Below are 13,643 nucleotides of genomic sequence, written 5' to 3'. Positions count from 1 at the left end.
CAAACTTTGTTGAAGGTGATTGGTGTCTAGTTTCTAAGATTAGATGGCAGTTGCTTTGCTCCCTTGTTCACGCTCGTTCCCTAAAACCCTAAGTGACGACTGGTCAGTGCAGGCGACCCCATTGCTGTCATCATTTGACACAGCATCGAATTTTTTAAAAATAAATTTTCTTTGTATTTGTTCTTTTCATAATTCTTTCCTCATTGGTAAATGACTGATAATTTCGGGGTTTTCTACTCCTGCGAAAATATAACGGTTGATTCAATACTTGCTTCTATTCTGTAGTCGAACGACTACATCCTTGTTGATTGCGTCACATCCTGTGTATGAGTCGCAAATTCAATCTCATTTGGAAGAAGGGGAAGTCAAACCGCGCAAAAATACGTTCTTCAGACTTTTGTGGTTTCAGCATTGCATTGGTGCATAGCGTGAAGACTGAAGAGGTAGCTATGGGCAGTGACTGGTCACGTGGGCAGGTACAAATCGATGGTGCCAGAGCTATCAATTTATTTATTTAGCGGCGAGTGACAGCGAGGTGTGAGATTCTGCCTCGATAGTTCGTCACCTCTTAGTGCGAATGTGTCAACGCGCAATGAGGTTGACAGCGGAATCGTGTCAGGGACTAGCTCACATCTCATCATTATTTTCTTGCTATTTTCGTCGATTGTCCCTCTTCTTTCGAGACCTGGCAGACAACATTGCCCAGTCTCTAGAAGCTTTCATGGCTATGTTTCTGTCGGTAGAAGGCTTGTACACCACAATTAGGCGTTGTCCTGTTCTGGTCAAAAATCTCTCCTGGTGTGGCGATGTAGGTTTATGGTAATTTATTTTATTTAATTTTAGGCAGCCGCAGATGAGGATAACTACAATTTCTGTTTGGAAGACATTGAGCTAAGCTGAGGTAATGTGGAATTGCTTCAAAGAGTCATTAAAGTCACGTGACGTTGTAGAGCTCTCGTAAAGCTCGATCTCTCGTGAAATCCAGACACGCCAACGAGACCTCGGTCTCCCATGTTCCTCAGGTCTGATTCCAATAAAAGAGAAGCTTACTGTCATGGAATGTGAGGACTAATCCGGTTTGTCAAGGTTGGAATTCATTGCTACTACTATGTTCCTGTTTATCATAACAAAGCTGTTAAGCATGTAAATAATCGCACAGTCAGGCATGCGCGCGCACACACGCATACACGCGCGCTAGCATGCGCAACACAAGGACACCGTTATCGCAATAAGGTCACGGAGAGTGTGTACCTAGTCCCGTGGTTAGTGTATGATTGACAATTTATCTGTGTGTTGACAGCAAAATTACGCGACTTTCCCTAAATTCTTCCCCTTTAGGAAATAGGATTCGGAATGGCAAATTGCCGGCTTTGATGTCTGTTGGTTTTCGCCTCTGGCGAATTACTTTTACAGCGGGCATCGATTGCGTGACAGTTCAGTTTTCGTGATCTGTAAATCTCTGCGGGTCAAATGTCACACGGCCGGAGCTGGCCGTCCTGCTGCCCTTCGTATTTCTGTGAGCTGAACGTCGAAACGTAATTTCCGTCTTCATATAGTATTCTGTTTGCCTTCAGCAGGCGCGCGCCCAGTATTTTGGCATTGTGTTATTGGCCTGGCAAATCTCTAGTAATAAAGTCTAAAAAATGTCATTGCATGGCGAAAGATTTTTTTTTTCATTCTCTTTTAACGCTGGTTAAAATTTTTTTCGAACACATTATGTTTTTTCTTTCTTTCCTCTCTTTAAGTATTTTTCTTTTTATTATCCATTTCTTCAACTTCTGCCTTTAATTTGTTTATTTTTTTATTCATTCTACTTTTGTTTGAATCACGAACTTGTATTACTGGGGTGCTGGCAGACGATTTTTTTTTTCCAGTTAACTGCTGAAACGAGGCAGGTGTGTACAAAGCTTCCGGTTTGGTCACATTCATTGTTAAGGCTCGCCAAGACAGCGGAGAACTTTTCAAGAGACTATATACAAGCTGTGATTTCAACAGACAGACAGCAGTTACCCACTTTTCTCGAAGTTTACTGGAAAGATTTTTGCAGAAATAAAACTTAAACCAAAATTTTTACATCCAACTCTGTAATCATGGAAAAAGAAAGAAACAGAAATGTTGATTAAGGAAGAAATGTGTTAGTGGTATTAACTATCAAATCATTCTACACAAAAATTTGGAAAGTTTGTAAAGCTAATACACAAATAATGCCCACCCGAAGTTACATTGAAAACCCGCGTACACACGCACTCACGCACAAAGCGTCCACACACACACTCACTAGTTCTTCTGTTCACACTTAGCATGATTCAGCATTTAGTGTATGTACAGCACTTGATTCATCAGCTGTTGGTCGATAGGCTGTATGTTCGAGCCCCGCTGTCTGACGGGAATCGACGCCAAGTAGTTCCCATCCTTACAGTGCATCGTTCCGCCCGGCGCTGGGTTCAAGCTTTCTGATTACAGATGAGTCATTCTCGACAAGAGAAATAAAATAACCGTGCACGCGGTGTGGAGCCAGCGTCGGTCATAACGCGAAATGAGGCTCGTGTACCCCGCTGACATCTTATGAATCCCCCAGCAAGAGGAAGGAGAAGGGGGTAATCATAGGCAAAGAAACTCTTTAGCAAGGAAGGTGGCGGAGTAAATACTATGTTTCAAGGGGGACAGAACCGTTGAAAGCTCTCGTACCGCGATTGTCGGTCCTGGCGTGAGAAGCACCAATATTTGTCTGACTCACCACCTGATTCACTCAGGCATGATTATTATTGCTAATGTTAGCTCAACCGAGGTCAGCAATGAACAGATACCATTTATAACACAGATAAATCCTGATAATGTTGTCTATACACATCTCACGGCACAGCGGTCATGGTCCACTCAGAAGTGTTTCCAGCAACTAATTCATGTGTTTAAACACTGATTATGTGTGCAACACAAAGTTTTACATACAACGTACCCTTGGACCTGGATCAAGTTAACTTCACAGAGAAGAATTATTCAAGTCATAAAAATTAGTATAAAGCAGTCTGTTAGTTTGACATTTTTCATGCACAAGTTCCTCAAGTTCTCCCTTATTGTGTCTACATGAAAAACGACAATCGTGTCTGTATTTTGTTAAAAGTGTTTCGGTCCTTCCCACCTGTATCCTGCCTCCCCAACAGTCAATGCTTATCGCTGTTGCGAAACTACAGGTCGTGAAATTAAGGTGTAGTTCTCGAATCGTGAGGCCAGGTGTCGTTACTCGTCTGTCGTCAACCCAAAAGCAGACATGACATTTAAATGCTACAGGAATATCAGTAACAGTCTGCTAAAAGTGGGAACTTGGCGACAACATCGTTTCAATGGGAAGATCGGTAATAAAGATTGATATACATATATTCTGATTTGTAATTTTTTTTTTTTTCCTCGAGCATCATCCATATTGTAGCTGAATATCATTCATTGGTATAGCGGTTGTCGTATTGGATCCAAACTCTGCAGAACTTGGTGGTCCTAAACATTAGCCAGCTCTTCCTACAATAAAAGCAGTAAAGACACAAACTACATTCATTCAGGGGTAATTCTTGCAGCTAGTAAATGTTCCACTGAGATCGTCCATATGTACTCAACAATTTTAACAGTCGGAGGCAATAAGTCATCAAAAGGTTTAGAGCTAAACTTCAGCAAGTAAATGTCTATAAGCAAAGAGAGAGAGAGAGAGAGAGGATAGAAAAAGAGAGGTTCAAAATATATAAGAATATAGGATGACAGTCACACAAGAAAAAACCCATCTTCCTGGGATATAATCTGTCTAGAAAAAAGTAAGATGCATAATTTAACAACTATACATTTCCTTTGAGTGCTCGTCTACTCTCAGTAAGATTGACTATTTCTTTACCTGCCGTATGGGTCTTTTTTTATTTGAATGAATTCTAGTATAATACTTGAACATTGTCCTAACTATCGCCAGTCCCTCTAATAAGTAAGATACAAATTTAGCTTCATTGTTATCAATGATCTTATTAGAAATGCATATTTGATGCTACAGCTTGTTCTAGCTATAACCACAGAGCTAAAGTTAAGACACTTTGCGATTTCAGCTTCAGGAACACTAAAGTGCCAAATAAAAATAAATAAATAAACAAAAACTACTAGCATTTACGGTATTTTCGTTTACTCTTCCACCCTAATGCTGCATGTGTCTAAATATTCACACATAACGTGACATGATCAGAAGGGCAGATAACCCCAAACTCATTATTATCCCGGTATTTTCTCGCTGTAGGGCAACTGGAAAAAATCGCTATCAGAAGATGAATGAAGCTGCTGACAAAGCCGTGCAATCAGTCAATTAATTTGTCCTTTGAGCACCCGGGTTTCCATGATGTGCCCCAAATCCTAGAAGCGGAAGCTTGCGAAAAACGGGTGTGAAAACATCGTTCGATTTGCTGACTGTCGCTGGCATCGTGTCACGTAGCTACAGATCAGCCAATCATGTGCTAGCTGCGGAAAAGTTGCTTGTGGACAGATGGAGTTTGTCATCTCGATGCTAAAGCAATGTTTTTAATGTCTACCAAAGCATCCACCCCCAGTGGTCTGCGCCCTTGTCTCGGGCAATCAAACCCTGATGAAGACTTTCTCGGTGGTTGCCACTGTCCAGCTGTTTTCCCCCGACGACCGGTACTAGTGGACCAGCATAACCACTCGGTACTTGATACCAGCCAAGAAATGTATGTACATGTGTGTGTGTAAACACTTTCTAGTCCTCCAACCATTCACCTTCTTCCCCTTCCCTGTCGTCATTGTTGCGTCTAAGGACGGAGATGTTTGCTTGTGTAGTCATGGGTGACGAGGGAGAGTCAATCCTTTCTAAACTCTCTACTGTGCTAGCTGGTCGTAGGACGCATCTTAATGAGGTGTGAGCAGGTTTTCATTTCACAGAATATATTTTGTTCAGCAGCAGGCCGTCCTGAGATGTTCTATTTTCAACCGATGTCTGAAAAAAAAAATTCAACTAATCGTTACCACACCCATGATATTCTTAGCTCGTGATCACGGCATGACAAAAGCACGTGTGCTATAGCAAACAAACAAAAAAAATTAGAAAGCGTTACGCCCGTGATCACATGGCTCATAAGACCCATTGGTGTTGTTTCTGTTTATTTTTTGGTATTGTTTACATTGAGTTCAGTAACTTTTGCACTGCAAGGCAGACACCGCAAACTGCTACTTGGATGTCATGCACACCATCCTTATCTCGTGTCACATGATAGAAATCGTTACTCAGTGCACTGTTACATCTCTGCTAAATATATTTATTTCATTTTCCGTGGTTCTTACTCCACAATGTTGACGCTAGCTTGTGCACACAAGATTAGTGGGTTAGGTTTTCCCTTTTTGTATTAAAAAAATACCTTTTTATCGTTCCTCTAGAAATTATTAAAGCATACAAAGAAGATGGTTTGGTCGATGTATTGATTGAGACAAGGACTTGAAAATACAAAGAAAGGGAAGGTCTAAGGACGAAAGAGAGGTGGGCATAGGAAGAGCGAACTTAACGTTTCTTCCGCTTGAATGGGAACGCCACTCGAGTGTGACCACCTCGCAGACGACATGGACAAGAGGGACTGAGTGGTCGTCCATTTTTAGCAAGAAATGGAAGACGTCCGTGGCGGATAGACAACAGCCTCACTGCTCCTCATTGACCAGCAATATTTGTTGGACGGTCTGTTCTGATTGCTTTACTGCTGGCAGGACAAATGAAATCAAGGCTCTCTGCGAACGAAAGGAGAAATAAAATCAGTGCAAAGCCTATAAGAAAAGAAGAGGAAATGAAGCAAAAGCTAGTCCAGACAGGAAGGGAAAATTAACGAAGGATAGCCTGCCTGATCTCGCTTACAAGTGATATTGGTATAGCTTCCGCGGGTCAGCTTAATTCTCGCACATTGGCTAGACATCCCAATCCCCTCTTCCCTCAAACTGTCTCTTCTTTACTTGGTTACAAGAACAATGCCGTTGGCCAACCTGATCCTTTCTGTTATTTGTCGTCTGAGTAACTTCATCCTGACAGAACACAGAGGAACAAACGGCGACAAGGAATGTAAATATTTTCACTGGACTTTATTATCAGGAGTGAAATTAACAAATAGTTCAACGTCTAGACTCTAGAGATAGTCCGAGCTGTTCGTTTGAAGAGAAGCTAAGAATTTTTTTTAGAAATACCTTTGATGACCCTAGCAAGTTATGTGTTGTGTTTCTATTCTTTTTCGACCTTCTCTTTATTATTTTCTTTCTTTTTTCACATCATCTAAATCGCATATTAATACTGGAAAAGATCAGACGATACTATAGAGTTACATCAATAAAAGAATGTTGCTTTGGATTTCTAGATAGTCTTTCAAATCAGTACATATGATAATTAAAATATGTAGTTCTGTTCATCCTTTTATCTTCTGTATACCACAAACAACCTTTTCTTAGTTCACTGTCTATGCCTTTCTTTCTCTCACTGAGGAGCATTCCAGGCAAAACTAAAGTACAGCCTCTCGATCAATGAGTTCTCAGAGAAAAAAATTGTCGTCGTTAATTGATTTGACGCACTATCTTTTATCCGCGATTTGGAATCGTGCGAACGTTTTTCCTATTGTTTGAATTCAATGAACGCATCAGAATGAAGCTAAAACGAGTCTGTCTATAATAGCAATGGCTACAATTTGCTTAGGAAAGGATGAGCGCTTCCATGCATATTTTAACTTGTAAGTCCCCCTTTCTTTCTTGAGTATAAGAATGTGCATAATATTTGTTTCTTATTTGTTGCATGTTGTTTACTTCCTTCGAATCAAACAATAATGACTTATTTCGGTTTTAGTTATGAGTGATGAGATCACGAGAAGCAGAATAAACCATAAACCTTAAACAGGAATGTTACCTTTAAAAAAAAAGCTACCACTGAACTTTGTTCTCAGCATCACATCCTGGTCTGAGTGATCTACTTTGGTTTCCAGTATCATCAAGCATATCTCACAATACAAGAACACTGGAAATTTTTTAAAAATTATAATGATAGTAGTTTCTAAAGTAATTAAGTAATTGTTTACGACACGTGCAGCCGGTGCCACCCATTATCTCCATGGCTGATTTTTTTCTGTCAATCACAGCTTTCGCTAATTATGTACGTGCATTAGCAGAATAATGATAACACTTCGGGTAGTATCAACGACATACATCTACATGAGTCGACATGTACCTAAAGCTGGAAGCCGAATGAAGCAGTAAAAAGTGTCACTACTCCAACACCCCACCCTTGTCACGTGACATTCACTGTCACAATGCTAGCCAAGGATTCTGTCCCTCTACGTTCATTCCAATCGTCTGATGGCATGAAAAGTGGCCTGGGGTAAAAAATGGCCTCCCCCCAGACTCTCAAGGTGGAGGCAACTCTGCTTTATGGCTCTCATATTTGCGTCACTTCCCCTACATCAGAATGACAGCCACATATGGGTGGGCCAGTCGCCGCCCCTTCATTCCCTGATGTAGTTTCAGACTACTCTGTTGCCAAGGCGACGCGCTTCTATGCTGAGCCATGTGGGCACCTGATACGTCCCTGGTATTCGCAGATTTGAAAAGGGTTACAATACACAATGCCGTCCTTGATCTCAAACCAATTATAGCGAGAGAATTGAGATGCTTCCATGGGGGGAAAAATGCTCGTTTGTAGCTTAGTCTCCACAGGAAGTAGCACGCAGTCTTACGACGGCTTGAGAAATGCAATTTCTTGATGTAAAAATGCTTAATTTTAGTTCCTATGGCGATTGTCCCCGAGGGCTTCCCGCAAGCGATTGGAGCACTAGTTAAATAAAGAGTTTACAGACATTGCCTCAGTAAAGCAATAAAATGGGCTTTTAAAAAGCTTGGCATAAACTACACGACCAATACAAACAAACGTCTTTCTCTATGGTAAACATGAAATACTATGGACTCAAAAGTGTTGAACAGAGACCTTATTTGTGTGAAAATGGACATGAAGTACTTGCCACTACATCATCATGATCGTCGTCGTCATCATCATCATTGCCTGTCTTCCCCTTTAACTCTCTCCCTCACACACACTTTGAAACACGCATTCATTCGCCCACTTCCAGCAGCTTTCCATAGCCCCACATCCTTACACATGTGCACGCAACACGCATGCAGACGTGCACGGACACCTTCATAATAACAATCATAAACCTGCGGACGCATTAACCCCATGTCAGCTACATTCATCGCATCACGCGACACCAGCAGGTGCCATAAGAGGTCATTAGAAGAGCTGGCATTGATTTGGGACTAATAGGATGGATACCCCCATCTACAAGTGACATATTGATATTACCCATCATCTGAAAGTGGCAATAACCACGCCCTAAAAATATATGCATCTTCTGCTGCTCATCCAAACTATCCTTTCCATTGGCACTTTATTGACATCAGAGGTCAACTACCGGAGACCACTTGCAGATGCAGCCCCGACTCGCTACTATCCGTCCAATCCGTCAAACTATTTCTTCTACACACAATTTTACAACACACAATGAAAGAATATTTTGTAGCTGTTCAGACTAGACTGTGAGCAGCCACAGGAAACGAACTCGTGTCCAGAAACCTTTAAATTACTTTCAGTGACCTCTCTATAAAAAAAAATTACAAATGGACAAACCTTTGACAAAGTTGTGCAAAGTATGTAATATAACTGTCATGTCAAATACTTTGACTGACTTGTTCTTTCATATTTGTCCAGCTTACTGCTGAGGCAGCTTTGGGTATGAAAGTGATGCGCAGCCTGTCCAGGCTCAGCCGCATGCATCACCGCAGTTGTCGCAGGCTGGTGTCGGACTCCAAGGTGTAAATCGTGTTTGTGCGGCAGCAAAGTCCGTTATAGACACTTTCACTGCTGCAAGCCCTGTGTCTGTGCCTTGTAATTTATGACAAAAGGAATCCGGTTCTTCCAGGCGACCCTCAACTTGCCCGAAGCTGAAGACTGGCTTGAGTCCTTAATGAGCTTCTTTAGCTCTTCCACAAACATTTGCATTAGTTGCAAAGGAAACAGAGTTCAGGCGTGGTACTCGTATCCATATGTTGTGCACATAGTGTGAATATATAAGTATGATATACAGTGTGGCAAGCGATATAGCAGGCAGAGAAAATCTGCATGTGTTTGTACCCTTGTGTTTGTGTATTCATCTCTGCGTGTTCTTACCAAGTTGCATGTAGCTTTTAATGTGATCTTCCCCTTTTGTTTGTTTGTTTGTTTGTTTTTGCTTGATTTTATTTTAAGCATTACTTAATTTTCCGTTTATATAAAATATTATAATATATATATATAACCGCTCCCGGTGGTTCTCTTTGAGCGATCTTTTGTAATCAGCAGACTAAATGAGATTCACTCCCTTCGTTGCCTTTTTTTTTCTTTCTCTCTCTCTCTTATTTTGTCTGTCACACAAACACACAAAATACGCAATTTTGTTACACCTGCGCAGAGAAGCACACACATGCCCGCGCTGGAGCTACATCCTTGCTCACCCTCTCTTGCATGAGGGTGAGCCGGAAACCGACTCAAAACATCTGACTTTTCCAGTCCATATTGCAGCTGAAGTTGTTTTCTCTTTTCACTATGATCTGTCAAGGCTTTATCACAAATGCAAGTGGTTTTTTTGCCCTTGCACTACGCCGAACCTTTTTTGTCAGGAAGTTTTGAAGACGCCCTGCGGCCGCTTTTAAGGGCGCCTTTAAATTTGATTGACTGCGGTAACATTGAATTCCTGCCCCTGGTAATTACTTTATTATACTCGTCATGCGTACCCTGCCCTGCCTTCCGAACTCTTTATCCCCCTTTTCACAGCCTGAGGTCACATGATCTGCTGGTGACAGTGGCGGCAACGGTCGTCTAGGGTCTGGGTGGGTGTGCTGCTGCTGCTTCATTGCGCGAATAGTCCGCATCCTATTTTTTCAGGATGAACTTCTATAAGACATAAAATGCTAATCGTCTCATTACGATATAATATATGCATACAAATTTGCTAGCTGAAATATAACTTATAAAAGTAGTTTTCAAAGCAGATTCATGAGTAAAATATAAAAAAAAGATTTATTTCAGAATATGCTATAAATCCTTGACCACCCATACGTATAGTACCAAACAAATTTAACCACAAATTTAGTGAAATAAGAAAATATTCGAAAAATACTCAAAGTATAGTTTGTCTTTGATTAAGAGTGATGAAAGATTACTGAAAACTTTCATGCTTCGATCTACAGACCATTTATGAAGACCTTAGTTTCTGTCATCTTGTATAAAAAGCAGGTGGAGCCTTTCCATGACTTCAGGCTGCACTTTAAAAAGGTGTGTGGTGCAAATTATTTTAATAAAAACCTCACTCTGCCTCCATTATAGCTTGATAGGGCCTTGTTAAAACATGCCCAAAGAAACGTACTAAAAGCTAAAGAAGACAATGTGGTTATACCCATTATGCTGTTAGAGAGCAACACGCCGCCTCTTTCGCTAGACAATATGCCCATTGAACTAAAAACAACAAGATGCCCATTGGTTCAAAAAAAAAAAAAACCCAAGAGAATGTCTCTTTCATTAAAGAAACATATGTCCCTTAAGTTTAAAACAACAATATGTCCTTTTAGTTGAAGAATTGCTGTTGGTTGCTTAGCAACTGCCTCAGTAGTCAGATATTTCCTGGTTTAGTAATAACGAAAAGCTAATTCGATATTTAAGCAATATTGTATCCCTCTGGGGACTATTTCTTTAAAGGAGCGTGCTCTTAGAGTATTTTAGTTCACGAAAGCACATAAACCTGAAATGGTAAGTCAAACTCCAAAATATAAAATAAATACAAATAATAATACCGACACCTGATATGAAGACTGAGGTCGCTGTTACTAATTTCAGGCGCTTAGACTTGTGTACTGTTATTCATCTTCACATTAAAAACACAAAGAACCTGTTTATCTACAACAAATACATAACAAAATTACCCAAACGCAATGAGCTACTTTTCATCAAACAAACTCTGACAACAAATTGTAGAAACTCTCGCTGCATTGGATCCTTGCTGTGGTTATTGCAATACCCCTTGCGCTCTCGGGCTGACCTTGCCCAATCTACTCTCCCATCCCCGTATCAACTCATTTGTCAATGGATGCACTTATCTCCCAACCACTCTTGGAGATGCTGCCATTGATTACTTCCGAGTCACGCCAGACGCGCTGGCCGGCTCCCGTTACCGCACGAGCCAGCTGCAGCGGCATCCGCAGAGCCTCCGGTCGTCTGCGCGCATCTCTGCTAGCAGCTCCTGTTAAAATATTATCGAGGAGGCGAGGTCCGTGTAGGCAAGTTGTTCCCTGTGGCTTAAAGCTTTAACGTATTGCGTAAGACCTACAGGTTGTTTGGAGTTTGTTGACCTCGTTGGGGAGGTTCTCTGCTTCATCCCTGACGATGCTGTTGAAAGCTCATTCGTAAAATTGCGGACATCTTTTATGACTACGTGCTTGATTTTAACAGTTGTCAACAAAAGCTTGATGATGATGAGGAGGAGGAGCAGGAGGAGGAGATGAAAATAGGATTACTGTAGGGGCAGTACTTAGCTCCTTGCTGTAATCAAGACTCATTTTAAGCAAGATCGTATGGCATATGACATGGTGATGGTGACAATTGACAAACAAAAAGAGAGGTTCTATATATTTCACTGCGTAAACCAGGATATATTACTTACATTTTCAGATATGTCTAATAACAAACTAGGTTTGAAATCTTTACTTTCGTACTGCTCTTTTGGAATATACCTTTTCCATCAGTTAGCGGAATTATACAATTTGTGGAAGATTAAAAACAGAAAGTAGCATCAGGAGGCAAAATCAACAAAACAAGAGGCTCGGCTTGTTAGAGTCCTGATTACAATAACAACATCTCATAAAGCAGAGGCGTGTGATCACTTGGTAAACAAAGCGGGTGCCAGCATCACTACCCGCTTGGGGGCTTACATGGTTTTCTTCTTTGCTTTGATCACTAACATGGAATTCTGATGATTATCATACAGGATATTTTTCAGTTTTGACATGAGTCATTCGCAATGGCACACTAATCAAACGAATCAACCAAGCGTAGCTCATTACTCAGACTAATAATTGTAGTGTATTTGTGTGCGCATGTGCAAAGGCATCCTGTGTGCGTGCGCACACACCTACATACTTTGTTCTCTCTCTTTTTTTCTCTCCCTTTCTCATCCTCCATGTTGCAACTCGCTCTGAGAGAAACTAAAAGGGCAGCATGAAGTTTATCTCTGACACAAACAAAAGTGGCAGTATGGGGTTTATCTCTCACACAAACAATAGTGGCAGTATGGGGTTTATCTCTGGCGGCAGACTACAATCAACATCACCGAAGCTGAACCACGCTAATATCAGAAACCATTAAAAGCGATTATACATCTCTTTTATTCACGAGGCACTCCCCAGCTCCGCTTGGCTAACTCTGATCGCTTTGTGTGTGTGTGCACAGAGACATGGTGCGATATCTGACACACAATATCTGGAAATTAGCACAAAGTCCGCCACAAACACAGACACTGTCACGTGGACACGGCTACTCAATTACAATAACAGCGGCCAGGCGCACGTACGTCTTCCTAACGGTCATTCCCTCATTTTTTTTCTACAACCTCTGCCAGATATATCTCATCCTTTTTTGCATTATACCCTCTTTCTCATTTCCAGAGCCTCTTTCTATCATTCATTCAATCATTCACACACAAACACACACGCAGACATGATGTGGTAGACTGATAGAAAAATATCTAATCCTTTCTTCCGTTAGTTTTTTCTCTTTTCTCTTTTTTTTTTTTTTTCATTCATTCTGTTGTTCGCAGCAGTCGAAAAACACTGCAAACCTTTTTAGCATGCATTTCTCCAATTCCCTTAGGATGTTCCAAGTACAATTGAAAATCTGTGTCGGAGTTGAGCACAGCTCATTTATTTATGCGACCTGCGGCTTAAAGAAAGCCTTCCCAAGTAATCTATTGAGTGTATCACCTTGGAGCGGGATTTTTTTTTTAAGACAAGCGGAAATTAAACATCGGAGATATTGGATGCCCTGAACCCAGCAACGAGTCTCTAATGGAGATTTGGTACCTTTGCTCCCCAGCCTCCAAAACAGCTTCTAGAAACACAGAAATTTCAAAATAAGGAGTAGAAACTCTGTGGACAAGTCACGGTACGATTTAATTTCCGATCCTCCAGATAGCTTATAATGATAAGTATGTTGTGTCTACCCCGGAATCACGTCTGACAGGTCCGTAAAACGGAGTAGAGATCTTTATTTGAAGTAGAATACAGATTGGGGAGCCTTTTGCACAAACACGTTCTGAATTTTGCATTAAATAATTAATAATTTTAACAAAAGAATGCTATCAGATACAAGCAAGACTTATTAATTAGACCTCATAGCGTCCTGCACCAAATTTTGACCCAAAATGTACACCTTCTGTATGATACATCGTCAGAGAAGTACTACATACATGGACAACTGCGGAGTTGATGGCACTATGTTAAAAATACTGGGTTTTTTGTCAGAGGCAGGGTGATTAAGATATTTTTATTCATCTTATCAATAGTAAATT

General features: G+C 40.9%; 1 protein-coding gene across 1 annotated transcript in view; it reads left to right on the top strand.

Annotated features, from left to right (window-relative positions):
* The window catches only part of LOC112570489 (neuropeptide prohormone-4-like), a 50,988-nt gene that overhangs the window by 14,228 nt on the left and 23,117 nt on the right, over positions 1-13,643 (top strand). The window lies entirely within an intron of this gene.

This window comes from Pomacea canaliculata, linkage group LG8 (assembly GCF_003073045.1).
Source record: "Pomacea canaliculata isolate SZHN2017 linkage group LG8, ASM307304v1, whole genome shotgun sequence".
Classification (NCBI taxonomy): domain Eukaryota; kingdom Metazoa; phylum Mollusca; class Gastropoda; order Architaenioglossa; family Ampullariidae; genus Pomacea; species Pomacea canaliculata.
Note: the sequence above shows the minus strand (reverse complement) of the source record. Positions and strands in the feature narration are given on the sequence as shown.